At 38.3% G+C, this 18842-nt stretch overlaps 1 long non-coding RNA gene across 2 annotated transcripts; it reads left to right on the top strand.

The window, feature by feature from the left end:
• Positions 1-1023: 1023 nt before the first annotated feature.
• LOC143851048 (uncharacterized) lies at positions 1024-16451 on the top strand. 2 transcript variants are annotated; one of them, XR_013236195.1, is made up of 4 exons: positions 1024-1622; positions 14414-14634; positions 15086-15892; positions 16139-16451. It is a non-coding gene; the product is annotated as an uncharacterized LOC143851048 (long non-coding RNA). The 2 variants fall into 2 exon arrangements; XR_013236194.1 differs by lacking the exons at positions 15086-15892; positions 16139-16451 and having other exon boundaries at positions 14414-14698.
• Positions 16452-18842: the final 2391 nt, after the last annotated feature.

The raw sequence follows: 18842 nt of genomic DNA, 5'->3' as shown, positions 1-18842 counted from the left end.
TTTCAAATATATATTTTGATTTGGCATGGAAATAATTTTTTATTTGGCATTATTATGCGATTATTGTGTGACTGTGTGTGTGATTGTGTTTGTGAGTTGTAACTGTCACTGTGTGTGGCTGTGTGTGTAAATTGGAAGGAAGAAAAAGTAAACTTTCCTAAAATCAATTTTACAGAGTCTTTAACTAGTTGTAGACACCCCATTTTGCTACGCCTTAACCGTCAATATTTCGAGAGCATTCACAAGGTATAACATGTCTATATTGCGGACAGTCAAATGTACGATCCGAATCATTGATTTTATAAGCCCATGCCAATTCGTTGATATGGTACAGGTCGCATCATGGGGTAATCCGAGCCATTAATTTAATGAGTCCAACAAGAAATCTGTTGAAATGATTGAATAGGGTAGGCCCCATATGTGCTGCCTTCACCACAAGATGCTGAGCCCAAACCTGGAAGGGTGTGGCTCTTTGGCTAAAGTCATGGGTTTGCTCCCCAGTGACGAACGTTCGAATCCCCCCTTGTTTACCCGATGTGTGTGGCCTTCCAGGTGCCTGCGTGCATCCCTAGGGAATAGTCCCGCCGCACGAAGTGGGGTGAGGATACCCTATGGTACCAAAAAAAAAAAAAAAAAAAAAAAAGAAAGAGATGCTGAGCCCAACGCTAAAGTGACCATTGCCTATGATGATCTGAACAGTCTATTTAGTGGGATGCAATTTAAACTGTCTAGATCATCCCACGGAAATGATTTGGTAGCGAGAGTCAATGAAAAAATGTATCTGAATGATGTTGCCATAAAGGAGGGGCGAATTTGCCATTTTCAAATGATGAGCGTAGGTTCGCAATTCATATGAAGGTTGTGGGCAGATTTGACATTTTGAAAAAGGAAAAGAGATAAAAGGAGGAGAGAATCCAAACTCTCTCTCTCTCTCTCTCTCTCAGTCACTCTCTCATCCATCAACCTACGACCAACATGGGATGATCCAAACCATCCATTTGATGGCAGCCACAACTACCCCCCCTCTTCTCTCTCTCTCTCTCTCCATGTGGCCTCACCTCCTTTCTTTTGCTAACCTCTCACCTTGTCTCTAATTCACCTCAACCATCACCCCTATCATCTTAAACTACCCAAGCTAATCAAATGACTATCCCTTGATCCCCATTGGTCCACCCCAACAGTGGATTGCTTCTAAAAACTACCCAAAAACCTCCATAAAGCCATCCCTTTTCCTCCAAAGAATAGAAGCTGGTTTCATCACTACGCCCACTAGAGCTCGGCCCTCCCTCTTTCCTCTACCATTCGGCCACCTTGGCCCACCCCTTTTCCCCTTCGCAGCCACCGTCCTCGCTCCCTCGTCAAACCATGGCAGCCACCACCATCCCTCTTTTTTACTATTAGCATTACCATTCACGCTCCTTTTGCCACCATTACAGCCCTTAGAAACCTCCATTTGCGGCCGTCATCCTCCGTCATTCCAACATCCCTTGCATTCTCAACCCAACAGCATCTCTCTCTCTCTCTCTCTCACTCACTTCCATTCGGGTTTTCAAATGAGGATCCGGCGCGACCTCCTCTATATTCAAGGCCACCTCCAAATCCCTCAAGTTATTCCAAAAGAGGCAAGTACTAATTTTCTTTCTTATTTTCACTATCGAATTGTCTTGATCCGTATGCTAGTCTCCATTTTTCATTTGTATGTCCATAAGGTTTCTATGTTACTTTGAATTCATAATCAGTAACTTTCATTTTTTTTTAAAGAAAAAGGGGTTCAAGTAAACAAGATGGAAAAATCAGTAGTTCATTGATTTTTTAAAACAGTGGCTTGATTTTTATTGGGTTCAAATAAACAAGATGTAGTTCATTAATCTTCTTGAATCGAATAAATTATTGCAAAAGTGGAAATATCAATAGCGCTTTGTTTTGATTGAATCGAATAAAAAAATTAACAGTATCCTATTCTAGTACAAATGATTGGATAAGAATCGAATGGTTAATAATGCTTTGTTATCTTAAGATCTAATTGGTTACATAAAGTCCAAATCCAATTTAATGGCCACTCGGCCTAGAAAAGCCCAACCCATAGCATTCGGCAAGACTCATATTAATCGGAAAACCCATGCACGCCAACCCATGCTTCTCTGTTCTCCCATTCTTATGAAAGATTCCATGCTCCCATGACCCCATTACCGATATCCACATCCCATCTCATATATCCCATCTGACCTTAAATTACGCATGCATCCCATCCTCATGATCAACCGACCATAGTTAGCCTCATCCATCTTACACCAACAGACCTCTCCCATTCACCCCATAGCCATTAGCCTCGCTCATTAATACTCCATAACTATCAGACCCCTCTATCTGCACCAACTGGCCCCACCCATTCTTTTCAACTTGAACCCTGAAGTCCAAACCCGAGCCCAAATACCCGACTCCAACCTCGACCCGAGTCGAACCCCGAACCGCAACTCAAGTCCAACTCGGACCCAGACCGTAATCCGAGCCGACCAACCCAACCCGAGTTGGACCCAACACCACCTGAGTCAACCCAAGCCAACCCAGGTCCAACTTGAGTCAGCCCGAGTCAACCCAAACCAACTCTGGATACCATGTCCCAATTCCCGATTCCCGATTCCCGAAACTCGGAATACCATATCTCAATTCCCGATCCCAAACCCGGGATACTTTATCCCGATTCCTTAGAACCCAAAACCTCGGGCATCTTATCCTAGGATACCTTATCCTCAGGGCCCCGGGCATCTTATCCTAGGACACCTTATCCCATAACCTAAATTCTAGAATACCTTATCCAAGGATTGCCAACTCCGCACCCCAAACCCTCACATCAGATCAGGCCTTAGCTTAGGCTCTTAGGACTCCTTGCATTAGTTCTAGGATCATATAGAACCTGCATTCTAGGCATATAGAGATTAGCTTTCACTAGCTTCCAGTATCAAATCAACATCTAATTCTCTGACTCAGTCAACTACATATAGATACATAGGACCCATGTTAGGCATTAGGCATCTTAGCTAGGCATTTAGGACTGAAACTCCTGGCCCACATGAGTATAAATTGTGAACGGCCAAATAATTAGAAATCCTTAGGTTAGTTCAAATAAGCATTGACATCACCCCCTTTAGTTAGAACCTAAACAATTAAAGCATTTTAAAAGTTGAAGGCCGACATTTGTCGGGCAAGAAGGATGCCTAAGACCTTCCCTCCGTGTAATCAGGTAACTTACCCAACTCGTGAACGTAGACCAAATATACAGAGTTAATCATGGGTCCTAGATCCCTAATCTAGATGGCGACTCTGGTCGTGGCTTCTCTCGTAAATTATGATTTTCATCCCAAATTTATGAGAAAGCCAATCATATTCAAAATCAATAGACAAAGGCGCCATCGCAACACACACCCTCGTGGGCCACTCTCTGAGCGGGATCCACACTAGTTCAACTCGTTAGGCTTGTCCTTCAATGCCTAGTGGGAAATACTCCTTATACCAGAAAAAAATTAACATTACAGTTTAAAATAGGGTTTACAATCTTATTGAAAGATGGAAGGAAGAAAAAAATATTTACAGAACATTGCTACAAAAAAAGACTTATATTACTGAAATTCAAGTCGTAAGAGGAATTTTAATATTGGTTTCTATATGTGATTTGTGTTTATAAATTTATAATAGGATATTCCAATTCAACGGAATTCGTGACTATGAATCCCACTATTTATGTGGACAATTTGTCCAGTGATGATGATGATGATGATTGTCATGTGTTGCTAAATAATGTGACTAACACTGATAATCTTCCGGCTAGGAGACTCTTACAAAGAAAAAAGCAACTATTTGGGATGAATACGAGATATACAGTGATTCTTCTAAACATGAAAGGGCAAGGTGTAAGTAGTGCAGAGTAGTAACTTATGTCATAGGGACAAGTAGTCACGATACCACAAATTTGAAGAAATATCTTGAGAAATGTCCAAAATACATGACTATGAACATGGGGGTAGACCAAATGATATTTGATTAAGGGATGGAATTGCACCGTGAGAAAATGGCCATTTCCATAATGAAGTATAACTACTCATTCTTAATGGTTGAACATGAAGGCACAAGGAATGTTTATAGTTATTTGAATCCAGATGTCAAACTATATTCTAGGAATATGACGAAAGCTAATTGTTTGAAAATATATAAGAGGGAAATAGAAAAGCTTAAGCTTGCTTTGGGTAAAGTTGATGGAAGGATTTGCTTTACTTTAGATATATGGCCATCCATTATCAAGGAATTGAAAAAAAGGTATTTTCTCTTACATTGAATAATGCTTCTAGATGTGACAATCCGCAACACAAATTAAAGAATCAACTTCGTGTGCAAAATGCTTTGTTATGTAGTGGTGAGTTTTTCACGTACAATGTCCAGCATATATCTTGAACCTCATTGTTCAAGATGGATTAAAAGTTGCTAGTGTTGCGATACAAAAGATTAGAGATTGTATTAGGTATATGAAAGGATCCGAGGGTAAGTTAAGGAAGTTTGCAGATTGTTGTGCACAAGCTCGTCTTGTAACATCAATGGGTTTGTGCATGGATGTTCCCACTCGATGGAACTCTACTTTCTTTATGCTTGAATCTGCCATCAAATTTCGTACTGCGTTTGTCAATTATGATTTTGTTGAAATGGGTTATAATTATTGTCCATTAGAAGAGGAGTGGGAAAGGGGGTGAAAATTGCCAAATTCTTGAAAATATTTACGGATATGACTAATCTTGTATCCGGTTATGAGTAAACAACGACAAACTTGTACTTTATATGTGTGTGGAGAATTCAGTTGCGTCTATTTGAGGAGATGATGTGTGAAGATGAAGGTATTAGTGCTATGACCCAAAATATGTACCCAAAGTTTGAGAAATATTGGGATTCTTATAGCATCGTGCTAGCTATGGCGGTTGTTCTTGATTCTCGGTACAAGTTTGAATTTATGAAATTTTGCTATGATAAGATCGATTCACACACGGCGGAGGAAAAAGTGTCACTTCTCGAAGGGAAGTTATTTTTGCTTTTTTAAGAATATGTTGATCAATATTCCATGCACGATAAAGATACTACTTCGGTTGGGACTAGTGGCATTCATTCCATCATTGATGATATTTGTGTAAGTTACATAATTCTTGTCGTATTACATTATTTTTTTATACGAAATGTCACGAAGAAGTCAGAATTGGACCTTTACTTGGAGGAGCCAGATTTTGATCCAAAAAAATCAAGTTTTGGATATTGTAGAGTATTGGAGAAGCAATTATACTAGGTATCACATATTATGTAAGATGACATGTAATATCATGAGCATACCGATAACCACAGTTGCTTTCGAGTTGGCTTTTAGTATTGGAACTAAAGTTCTCACAAAATATCAAAGCACACTTAGTCCGGATAATGCACAACTTGTGATTTGCTCTCTGAATTAATTGTTTGGTTATGAAATTCAAACTAAGTTGTAACATTTATTTTATAATAACATAACATTTATTCACTTTATAATAACATTTACTTTATTATTCACTATTACATGCCTAATCGGCCGTAACACAAATAAACTAAATAAAAGAGAAATAGAGAGGGGAATGGTTGATTCGAGGCAACCGGACCTTCTAATGGCTCGATTTAAGAGGAACCATGACTCTCCAAGAACAAAGCTTCCTTTGTGCTGTAAAATTTATCTTCTCCTCCTTTCATTGAAACTAGTTGCAGACCCGTGCGATGCACAGGAATGAAAAGTCTTACCAATAAAGTCCTCTAAAGTCTTACCAAATGGAAAATAGAAAATAAAAACGAATTGAGAGCAATCAAAATGGGAAACAAAATAAAGTCCTCTAAATTACAACAATCACAATGACCTTGAAAAGTCTTACCAAAATTCCAACGGGATAACACTGTGTAGCAAATCCTAAGGGATAGCAATTTCAAAAAAAAAGGCTCTGCTCAGATGATAAATTTTCAATATTATGAAAAAAAAGAAAAAAAAGAGTAGCCAAATAAGACTAAAAAACATCATGAGAAGCATGCCTTAGTTCTCTAAATCATTCATGTTGAAAAACATCACAGGAAGAAAAAAACAAAAAAAATGGATGCAGAAAAAGAGGAAAAGAGACTCACAGATCTTATATTCCAACCTGAAAGGAAAAGGATTCCCTTTGTGAGAGAGATACGGAATCCCAAAATTTTAGTGGCAATAGGAAACATACCAATATACTATGAAAAGGAAGTTGCCGAACTGTGGGAATCGTTGGAGTGATTGAAAAGTTTGATTTTATCTAAACATCAGTAAACACTCTTTATATAATATATAAGAATTCAGTCCAACCTGTGGCGTACAAAAGTAAGCTATCACTCTCCATATGAAAGTTAATACAATATTTTTATTGTTCCAGTTAACACCATTCAATCCACATTGAGGCCACCAATAATGTAGCCAATTTCTGCCAATGAGGGCGCCCTTTTAGCCCTTTTTTGCAAGGGCGCCCCTGAGTTTAGAATTCCTCATATATATATATATATATATATATATATATATATGAGGAATAAGAGTGTGCGGTCGAGGGCCTAAACACATGGTTCCCACACTTTTTGTAGTGATCAAAACCATTCATTTGCAAGACCCTATCATAGATAGGGTGAGTACAAAAAATCAGCTCCATTGAATCATCCTTACCCCTCCAAAAGTGGAGGGCAAAAATGGGCAGATTTGTGGCAAACGGTGTCTATCCATTTTGCCCTCCACTTTTGGAAGAGTTAGGATGATCCTATGGAGCTGATTTTTTGTGCACACCCTATCTATGATGGGGTCTTGCAAATGAATGCTTTGGGCCATCCTAACAATGTGGGCCCACATGAGTTTTTGGCCCTCGACCGCACCTAAGCTTGGTGCGGTCAAGCGCACACTCTTATTCCTCTATATATAGTAGAAGAGAAAATAAGAGAATTTTTTGTAGAATTACACATCACTCTTTTTTACTTTTTTTAACAAAGGCACCCATTCAACACACATATTTTCAATCCTACCCCCTCCTTTATGCTTTTTAACAAAGGCACCCATTAAAGCCAAATAATTTCAATCCTACCCCCCTCCTTTATGCATTTTTAATAAAAAAATCTATAGGGTGATCATAACCATCCGATTTAAGAGGAACAACATATTATGGAAACCTCTATAGATTGGAGGGCTAGGATCAGCCTATGGAAATGATTTTTGGGGCACAACCTATTGATGTTGTGTTCCATCACATGGACGGTTTGGATCAACCCGTGATGTGGTCCGTACAGTTCTTTGTCGGCCCGTGCATCGCACGGGGTTTTTTACTGGTAATACTATATAGTAGAAGAGAAAATATGAGAATTTTTTGTAGAATTACACATCACTTTTTTTGACTTTTTTTAACAACTGCACCCCATTCAACACACTTATTTTCAATCCTACCCCTTCCTTTATGCTTTTTAACAAAGGCACCCATTAAAGCCACATAATTTCAGTCCTACCCCCCTCCTTTATGCTTTTTTAATAAAAATCTATAGGGTGATCTTAACCATTTGATGTAAGATGAACAACATATTATGGAAACCTCTATAGATTGGAGGGCTAGGATCAGCCTATGGAAATGATTTTTGGGGCACAACCTATTTATGTTGTGTTCCATCACATGGACGGTTTGGATCAACCTCTGATGTGGTCCGTACAGTTCTTTGTCGGCCCGTGCATCGCACAGGGTTTTTTACTAGTATATATATATATATATATATATATATATATATATATATATATATATATAGAGAGAGAGAGAGAGAGAGAGAGAAGAAAATGATTGTACGCTCGGCTCGAGTGCTCAATCACATGTGGGCCCACTTTGTTAGGATGATCCAAAGCAGTCATTTGAAAGGCCCTTACATAGATGGGGTGTGTACCAAAAATCAGCTCCATAGGATCATCCTAACCCACCCATTTGTGGAGGGCAAAATGGACAGACCACAAATCTGCCCATTTTTTCCCTCCACTTTTGGAGGGGTTAGGATGATTCAATGGAGCTGATTTTTGGTACACACCCTATCTATGATAGGGCCTTGCAAATGAATGCTTTGGATCCCCACAAAAAATGTGGGACCCATGTGATTGGGCACTCGAGCGTACCATAAGCTTGGTACGCTCGAGCGTACAATCTTTTTCCTATATAAGCTTATGGTACGCTCGAGTGCCCAATCACATGTGGGCCCACCTTGTTAGGATAATCCAAAGCATTCATTTGAAAGGCTCTTACATAGATGGGGTATGTACCAAAAATCAGCTCCATAGGATCATCCCAACCCATCCATTTGTTGAGGTCAAAATGGACAGACACTGTGTGTCCACAAATCTGCCCATTTTTACCCTCCACTTTTGGAGGGATTAGGATGACTCAATGGAGCTGATTTTTGGTACACACCCTATCTATGATAGGGCCTTGCAAATGAATGCTTTGGATCACCACAAAAAATGTGGGACCTATGTGATTGGGAACTCGAGCGTACCATAAGCTTGGTACGCTCGAGCGTACAATCCTTTTCCTTATATATATATATATATATATATATATATATATATATATATATATATAGAGAGAGAGAGAGAGAGAGAGAGAACGGTTTCTACACACTAGTGTAGATAAGTTATCTACACACTAGCTTAAAGTACAGTGAAGGGCATATTGTTTAGGTGATCCAAACCATTCATTTGATTGGCCCTCACATAGATAGGGTGTCCACAAAAAATCAGCTCCATAGGATCATCCCAACCCTACGATTTGTGGAGGTCAAATGGACGTGCATAAACCTTCACAAATCTGTCCATTTTTTGCCTCCACGGTTCGAAGGGTTAGGATGATCCCTTGGAGCTGATTTTTTGTGGACACCCTATCTATGTGAGGGCCAATCAAATGAATGGTTTGGATCACCCAAATAATGTGGGCCTCCACTGTATTTTAAGCTAGTGTGTAGATAACTTATCTACACTTGTGTGTAGAAACCGGTCTCTCATATATATATATATATATATATATATATATATATATATATATATATACGGTCGAGCACACCAAGCTTATGGTGAACTCGAGTGCCCCAATCACATGGGTCCCACATTTTTTGTGGTGATCCAAACCAATCATTTGCAAGGCCCTATCATAGATAGGTTGTGTACCAAAAATCAGTTCCATTGAATCATCCTAACCCCTCCAAAAGTGGAGGGCAAAAATGGGCAGATTTGTAGACAAACAATGTCTGTCCATTTTGACCTCCACAAATGGATGGGTTAGGATGATCCTATGGATCTGATTTTTTGTACACACACCATCTATGTAAGTGCCTTACAAATGAATGCTTTGGATCAACCTAACAAAGTCGGCCCACATGTGATTGGGCACTTGAGCGCACCATAAGCTTGGTGCGCTCGAGAGTACAATCCTCTCTCTCTCTCTCTCTATATATATATATATATATATATATATATATATATATATATATATATATATATATATATATATATATATATATATATATATATATGAGGAAACTGTTGGGGCGCTTAAGCTCACCAAACTTATGGTGCGCTTAAGCTCATCAAACTCAAGGGGACCACACATGTGTTATGTGAGACCCAAGACTGGAGTATTTACACCCATAAGCTCACCAAAATTTAGAACTTCTTTGGTAAGCACGGAAAATTGTTCCTTGGATTGGTTTATTGTTTTTCTTTTATGATATTTATGAGCTTTTCCGTATGTCCTAACTGCCCTTGCAGACTTTGGATACATAAACTATCAAGATCAATCTTCTCATCAAAATCAGGTCACATATTTGGACTTGCATCTACTATCTAGACCTTCGATCTAAAGGGCCATGAGGCTAGGCCAATGGTCATGGTCTCATGCCCATGGATTTAAATTTCGGTTTCGGTCCAGTTGTTTCTCTCTTGAAGCCACCTCGGCTGTTTTTCTAACCTGTGGTGCTCGTTGGTTTGAGCACTTGAGTGGGGTAGATGAATTATTGCATCTTTGACTTTAAATGCAGTGTTGGCCACAATCAAACTTTGCTTTTTAAAAGTGGGCTGCTATTGTTTGATTCTCCTTCTCGGCCACACGGAACAATATATATATATAGCTCTGAAAGCCTCTGGTTTTATTTAGCATAGAGAACCTGTTGCAGAGGGGAAAAACAAGTAATGGATCATTATTTTGACGTAAAATGGGTGTAAAACAAATTTTACACAGGAAGAAAAGTAAGTTCGATTGTGACTGCCAGACCAAAAAGAAAAACATGCAATAATTCATCTTTGAGATTTATGTAGCAAGCCAAGGAAAAAAAATCTAGCTACACGTTCTTATCATGGTAAGAAAATTAGAATACTCTTTATTGCTTGCAAAAACTAAGAAATAATGACCAACAATAGGAAGAAAAAGTAAGTTTGATTGATCTGAACTTTGGATCTCCATGCCCCAAAATTATTGCAAATCGTCGATTCTTGACATCACGTGGACTGGTATGAAATGGATGGCTCCCATAAGTTAAAGATGGGACCCATAATGCTCTAGGGATCTCATAGTAGGCCCCATAGTCAATTGATCTGAACCGTTCGCTTGATCGACCTTGCTTTGGATCTCCTCTACATACCCCAAGATTCATACAAATCTTCTATCTTGACCTCACATAGACTGTCAAAAATAGCAAGACCCATCAAATTCATACTAGTCGTCCATCTCAAATCGATAGTAAAGCATGAGTGGAGAGATTTTTACCAATCAAATGGGGCCCATTTGAGCACTAGTTAATGTCAGTGTCCCGTGTGGCCGATAAGGAGAATCAAACAATAGCAACCCACTTTAAGAAAAGCAAAGTTTGATTGTGCCAACACTGCATTAAAAGTCAAAGATGCAATAATTCATCTACCCCACTCACGTGCTCAAGCCAACAAGCACCACACGTTAGAAAAAAGCCAGCGTAGAGGGCTCACTTGAAGAGAGAAAAAATGTTAGTACGAGTTTCATCCCTGGTCACAAGAATTAACTGGGCAAAACTTGGATCAACACTGGAATCAAATGGATAAGCTCCAAAAACAAGATTAGAACTCTAAGATAATAGCTACTCCGAAATGGACTGAAACCGGAATTTAAATCCATAAGCATGACACCATAACCATTGGCCTAGCCTTGTGGCCCTTCAAATCGACGGTCTAGATAATAGAAGCAAGTCCCCATATGTGACCTGATTTTGATGAGAAGATTGATCTTGATAGTTTATGTATCCAAAGTCTGCAAGGGCAGTTGGGACATACGGAAAAGCTCATAAGTATCATAAAAGAAAAACAATAAACCAATCCAAGGAACAATTTTCCATGCTTACCAAACAAGTTCTAAATTTTCCTCAGAAACAAAGAAATTTTAAATTTGCAAAAGAAAGTCTTGGAAAAAGAGTCAGCCAGTCGTTAGAGAACTTATTTTCGAGGGTACAATCGAGAGAGGTGTAGTCAAGTCTGTGGATGTATGGGGATCATCTTTGTTTATGGATTATGGCACAATATGAAGGGAAGCGGGCCCCATTGTCACTAGTCGATCACTCCCAATTAACTTAGCTTAGTTTTCCAGGCTATGATGATCACATGGGAATTATGTTTTTCCTCTCTTTCTCTCTTTTACTTTCTTCTCTATCTATATATTGGTAATGACACCTCCTACCAGTACTCTACTTGGTTGACAAGCAAAAACTACTACCAATATTCTACGAGGTAAGTTCCAGGTAAATCCAAGGCTCTTCTCCTCCTTATTGACTACTTACACCATTGATCTACTAGGTAAGCCTGCAACCAAACAGAGCCCTTCTTGTGTAGACTTGAAAAGTGTTGTGTACTTACGGTCATGGCCGACAAGGAGCATCACACTAAAGTAGAGACTTAATGAAAAGCACGCTTGATTGTGCCCACACTACATAAAAGACAAAGAAGCGATAATTATTCTTCCTGATTAACGTGTTCTAGCCACCGAGGCACCACACATTGGAAAAAGTATAGATCGATCGAGAAGCTCCAAAACAAGATTAGAACTCTAAGGCTCAATTTTGTATTTTGAGAACCGATTGTGAGTCCAAAACTGATTATTGGACTCAAATTTATGTTTAATTTTCAGTCCATCAATCAGTTTTGGACCCACAATTAGTACTCAAAATCCAACACAAACAGGGCATAAGATAACCGCGAAGTTGACATTAGAAATGTAATGAGAGATGCAAAATCTGCAACAACTAATTAATTCAACTAAAGTATAAGATTCAAAGTAGGGAGATGATAAATTCGTACCCCCTCTAGGATAATTCGCACCCATCTACTATGAATTGACAACAAAAAGCTTAAAAAAGAAGGTTATGTGCAGGACTTTAATGGCTTTTGACATTGATTCCCGTTAAAGGGGTGTGAATTATCCAAGAGGGGTGCAAAATTATCATCGCCCTTTGAAGTATTTAGAAATATTGATGAGGATGAAGAAATATTCATCAATGGAGGTTTCAAGTGAGCACCACATGTGTTCATGTGATAGGATCCGTCAATCCGACCCCACCTTGATCAAATGACTTTAGCCTCTTCGTTTTATTGGGCCTCATTTAGACTGTTTGTTTCGGATTTTGAGAATTGGTTGAGTCCGAAAACAGATTATTGGACTCAGAATGGAGTTAAAATTTTAGTTCGATAATTAATTTTGGACTCAGTTAATTCTCAAAATCCAAAACAAAAGATGCCTAAACTATTGATTTCATAGGCTTTAATCTTATGGACAAGATGTGTAGTTTGCAAACCTAGAGTTAAGAGAAAGAAATTGCTAGACGGTGTCTCTTAGGCTCTTTTTTAATGTGCAATGTTCATATGATAGGATCCATTGATCTGACCTACTAAAAAATTGTTGATTGGGATGTTTGTTCAGCATGAGGCTAGGACGGCGTATGCGGTCAACCAGACATATCGTTCAGGTTCACATAGTGGCAACCGAGGGCACAAGAGTCATTTCGTACCTCTTCCAGAAAAAAATCATAGAACCCGTGCCCTAATAGGAAACCTAGCTCGCGGCGAGGATATGTATGGAAACCGACTTCTTAGGCAAGTCGATCAATCACAAGGACTCCATTAAAGCTAATTTTTCCAAACTACCAGGGACTAGTCTCTCAAAGGGGGACCAAACTCCTAAGTATGCATCACACAACCACACCATTTGTTTCTCTTCAAGCTCTCCCTGCCTTTAGCATTTAATTTAAATTGTTTGGTATTCCATTCTGACTTGAGCATCAGAGCGTGATCCTGTGTCCAAACACCGGGCCCTTTAATGAATTCTCAGTGATCGCATGTCATCCTAAACAGCGAAGCTCATCTACAACGCTCAACCTAGGCTCAAGTCCAGATTTCAGCATCAACCGACACCAATAGATAGATTGTTTTGATCACCGAATGGTTGGACCACCCAATTTTAATATACCTTTGCTGCCGGTGTTTTTCCTTGAAAAAAATCTACACGTAAAATATCACATTTTAAGGTTTCTTTGCATTTTTTTTCCCTGAGACAACTTGCAAACCGTACATTGGAGAGTTTCTATATGATGCACAGACAAACCATTTAAAGAAAAATTATGAGCAGGTGAAGTGGAACCCGTTCAATGATCCAAATAATTTATTTGTTAGGCCTAGTTGCGATGGAGCATGTATCAAAATCTACTCACGCCGAAAAATTCTCGTACTCCAATGGGGTTGTTAGTGGGCAGTGAAAAAACAAAGAAGCAACGAATGAGGTTCTCACATGGGAAGGTTAGAATCGCGATGAGAGTTGATTTTGTTGCATGGCCTAGCCATAACAAGGGCCAGGTCCCATCCAGAGTAGGCCCCTCACAGTTTATAAATCGGGGTGTGTCAATTGATGCATTGACATATATATGCAACGACGTACCTTTGATATGGATATATTGATGAAGGTGTTAAAAAATATGTCGTTACACATATCATTGTCAATCTAATATATTGCATTTATATCAGACCCTTCAACTTGTGTATTTGGGATTTACAAACGATAAAAAAGTGTATTATATATTTGAGATGCACTTCTTCTTACAATAGGTTTCACATATTGACCCTAGTTTACTTTCATGTAGCCTTTACAAGTAAGCCTAATTCACCATCTCATTTGACCGTTCACAATTAGGCTCCACTAATACAATCATATAGACTCACAAGTAAAGCCCTATTATACTATCATGTGAGCCCGCAAGTAAAACTATATACATTTTAAGTTTCATACACTAATTTGTTTATCTAGACAAATTTGACATCAGGTTTCTTCATTTTCAGTCTTAGTTCATGGACTACCAGACTCATCATCCCGCCTATTCGACGAGCAGCTACAAGAGATGATGTATTCTCTCAGGTTATGGGAGAGGAGAGACATGGCCGAGTATGGAGCCCTATAGAGTGATAGAGAAAGACCGCAGAAGCTCAAAAGACAAATGAGATAGAATAGCAGCGCACATTGATGCAAGAACAATGGGCAAAAATTCTGTTGAATTTTAGGGGTAACAATCAGTTAATATTTTAATTATGTTTAGTATGATTAAGTTTAAAATTTGTTATTTTACATATTGATTAATGCATCTATCTTATTAGGAATTTGCTAGGGGCCATCACAAAAGGCATTTCGAGGACTGGCGGTTGCATGAGAGAGCAACCACATAGGCTCTGTTTTCTTCTTATTCATTTAATTCATCCTAAGTGGCCGCTCTCTCATGCAACACCCGGTCCATGAAATGCCATATGCGATTATCCTTAGGAAATCCCATCTTATTATATGGTAAGTTCCGAACGCTGCTACTCGATGGTTAGATGAACCACTCTCTTCTGCAAGTCACGCAGTTCCCTCCCCTATCGAGATATATATGTTGATATTTTACCTAGAATAATGTCAATACTTGACAAGTATGATTAATTATCTTAAATAACTATCATCATATACCCTCAATTGCTCAGGTTGATGTGATGGGCCTCACACAACATGATGTGGAAGTGGCACACAATATTTTCTTTAGACAGAAGATCCAATGGCAGAAGTTGGGGGCACACCATTCGGACACAGATTCTGTGTAGTCACTATTAAAGTACCCTTGGTTCATGATGAAGTAAGACCGTTTCGAAGGTTCAAAACCATAAGAGATGTCGTTGGAGCAAATGTCGCTTGGGTTTTTGCATTTTTAAGTAATGTTCATTTACTTATTGATGCATGATGAGCCTTTATTGACATGAATAATTATTTATCGATATTTTATTTTTTGGTTTATTTTGTTGGCAGGTTCAATGTAATCCAACTAGTTGAGTCATACTTTTTTATTTTTTGAGTTTTGATTTTGGTTTTGAGTGTGGTGTTTGATTGGCTTTGACTATCAATTGTTTTGGTGTTTGTGTTTAGCATTTTTTTGTTAAAATATGTATAAGATGATTTTTTGGTGGTTTAATGTATTTGAATTGTGAATTCTTCATGTGTTTTAAGGAATATTGGCTCTATATTAGTGTGGATTTTAGTTTTTCATTTTTGGTTTACATTCATATACCTATTTTGGAAGTACTTATGCTTGAGGAATTTGGGCCAACAAGTGCAATGAAGAAAGACTTGGTGCCAACAAGAGAAATGAACCAAGAGGTGAAATTTTGTATTTGTAAAAGCCCTCCTCAAAACCAGTAAGATGTAGCTGAGCTTCCTTTTTAGAGAAACTTGGTGCCAACAAGAGAAATGAACCTAGACGTGAAATTTTGCATTTGTAAAAGCCCTCCTCAAAGACAGTAAGATGCAACTGACCTTCCTTTTTTACTTTTATTTCTTCTCTTCTTTTCTCTATATCTATCTTATATTTTGATATACTTCTTTGCAATCATCTTTCCTCGAATGCATTGATAGGAGAGTTGCCATTAAAACTTTCAAAGCTATCTATGCTAAGAAATCTATCAGTACAACAATTCTCATTGAACTTCATTTATCATTTGGAATTGTGTTACTTTTTGATAATAAATTGTCTGATTTCTCTTCAGTACAATGCAGAGGGTGGAAGGTGGCATGGGAAGAATTATGCGCGGCAAAATCTTTCGATCACATAAAACAAATTTTTTTATTCCCAGACAAATTGAAATTCAGAAGTTTAAGAGAACTTTACCCCAAGATTATCGAAAAGATAAGCACTACTTGATCCACTCACCGCTTGGTGTTTGCTGTTTCTGAAACACAAACTCTTTAGAAGTTGTAGTAGTGGCTCCTTGAGTTGCACAAATTGAAGGAAGAAGATATTGAGAACCGATCTTGAGATCCAATCCCAAGTGTATGTTGAAATCCTTTTGCCCTTTTTGTTTTTCTCAAAACTAGAAGTGAGAGAGAGAGAGAGAGGGGAAATGGGAATTGTGTATGTAGTAGAGGAGGATGGACATCAAAGAGCAATACAATTGCATATCCAACCCACTCTTTCCATTTTATAGGATTTCATGGTGAGAAATCGTTTCCCACTTGAATTCTTATTCTTTTAGAATAGGGAAAATGAACAATGGGGGACAAACTTTCACTAGAATTTTGAATGGTGGGGGTCCCAGGTTTTCAAAACCTATCCGATGGGTGACAAAGTACAGATTCTGACATGGACCATGACCAAAATGCCCTTTCACTTAAGCTACATGGCTCTTCTTCTACTTTTTACTTTTCTACTTTTTTTCCAACTATTTTCACGGTCTTCCTCCCGCCACTCCTCTTGCCAGCGTGTTGGAGCTCCGAGGAAAGTGAAAAGTAGGGTATTGCTGTATTTAGATTAGGTTTTTCAAGCCGTTCCACTGTTATTTGAGATTTGTTTTAGGGTTTTGCACTTTTTAGATTAGGTTTTTTACCTTTCTTTCAACTGTTAATGGAAGTCTGTTTTTTCATATTATTTAGGGTTTCTTTGTTGTATGTGGGAGAAAGAAGACGAAGAAAAAAAATGGATAGATTGTTAGGTTGTTTTTTCCGGTTTAGTTCTCTTTCATATGATAACGGAAATATATTTTTGCATATTATTTAGGGTTTATTTGTTGTATGTGGGAGGAAGAAGAAGAAGGGAAAAAATGAAAAAAAAATTAAAACTCCTGGATAGTGGACTATCGATACATAGTGCAATGTCTAGTTTTTTCTTTTTCTTTTTTTTAAAAAAAAAAATCCTGGATAGTGGACTATCAATACATAGTGCACTGTCCAGGTATTTTTTTTTAAAAAACAAACTCATGGACAGTGGACTATTGATCCATAGTGCACTGTCCAGTTATTCGACCCAAAACACAGTAGGGCAAAATGGGGGTTGTCAATTCTATATTTTGGGTTATCAAATTACCTTAAAGGATTCATCATTTTGGGGTTATCAATTATCTTAAAGGGAGTTATCATGGGGTTTTCAAGTGTGTGAATGGGGTTATTAATTCCTAAAATAAGGTTATTAATTAACCAAATGGGTTAAGATACTTTTCTAAATTTGGGGTTTCTACTTTGTAAAATGAGGTTATCAAATGAAGTACTAGGGGATTATCAAGTGTTAAAATGGGGGTTTTCAACCCTTCAGAAGGGGTTTTAGGATTATCTTCATGGGGTTATCAAATACAAATTGTTGCAAAATTCTATTTACAAATTGCTTGCCAACATGCATATATACATAGTAGGTTTCAACTATGTAAATGGGTTTATCAAATAAATTAATGGGGGGTTTTCAAGTATGTTAATGGGGTTATTAAGCAGGGCTTACAAGGTATGTTAATGGGGTTTTCAAGTATGTTATTGGGGCTATCTAACTTCAGGTCGTGATAAAATATCAGAGAAGCAGTTAGAAATATGGAAGACGGTGAAAGCGCTTCTACATGTTAGACTTAAAGATATACCACGCGAAGCTATTAAGATGGCCTTATTACCATTTTGTCAAGACTTCCACTAGGTTATTCTCATTGTTGACATGATGTTTTAGGTGGAGTTTATGTGGATTTTTTGTAAATTTTTATATGTGAATGGAGTTTATATGGAGTTGATGTGTACTCTTTGTAAATTTGTGTTTATGTGCATCAATATGTAAATAGGGTGGCATCAATTTGTATTTGATAACCCCATTCAGATATTTGAAAACCCCTTCTAAAGGGTGTAGACACCCCATTTTGACCGGACCATTTTCCCTCAAAATCCAATAAAATACCGAAGTTGAGTCGAGGTCCCGAACCGAATCCCGAAATTCCTGAAGAGGTGTGCCTGTACCAGTGGGATAACCACCAAGGCCTCCTCTATTTGCCCTTCATTTTCACCAGGGACCACCCTGTTGCGCGTAAGGGTTGGTAATAAGTGTACTAAGAGGGGCTGTCCTGTACAAAGAAAGAGGGACGAGAATATCATTTTCTTTATCATCCTGTTTTTGCCCAAGCCACCCCTTTAGAAAAAATATGGTAGTCATAAATATGCCATATAGGGGTGTCCATGGGGCAAGGAGGGGGCTAATTTTATCATTTTGCTTGTTCTTTAAGCAACCGAATTAGGGCAGAATATACCATTCCTTGTTGGCAGGAGGGCATTTTTGGAACTTTCTGTTGCTTCTTCTACAAGTAATAATCAAGGGCCATAGGATCAAGAAAGGAAGAAAATGGATGGCTGAGATTGGAGGAGGGTGGCAACCCTAACTATAAAAAAAAGGCAAATCTTGTAAGAGCAGAGGAGGGGATTTTTTTTTTCTAAGAAAAAAAAGAGGAGAAG

The sequence above is a fragment of the Tasmannia lanceolata genome, unplaced genomic scaffold (genome assembly GCF_043159265.1).
Source record: "Tasmannia lanceolata isolate RefF3 unplaced genomic scaffold, GAP_Taslan_0.1 ptg000018l, whole genome shotgun sequence".
NCBI lineage: Eukaryota > Viridiplantae > Streptophyta > Magnoliopsida > Canellales > Winteraceae > Tasmannia > Tasmannia lanceolata.
This window is presented reverse-complemented; position numbering and strand designations above follow the sequence as displayed.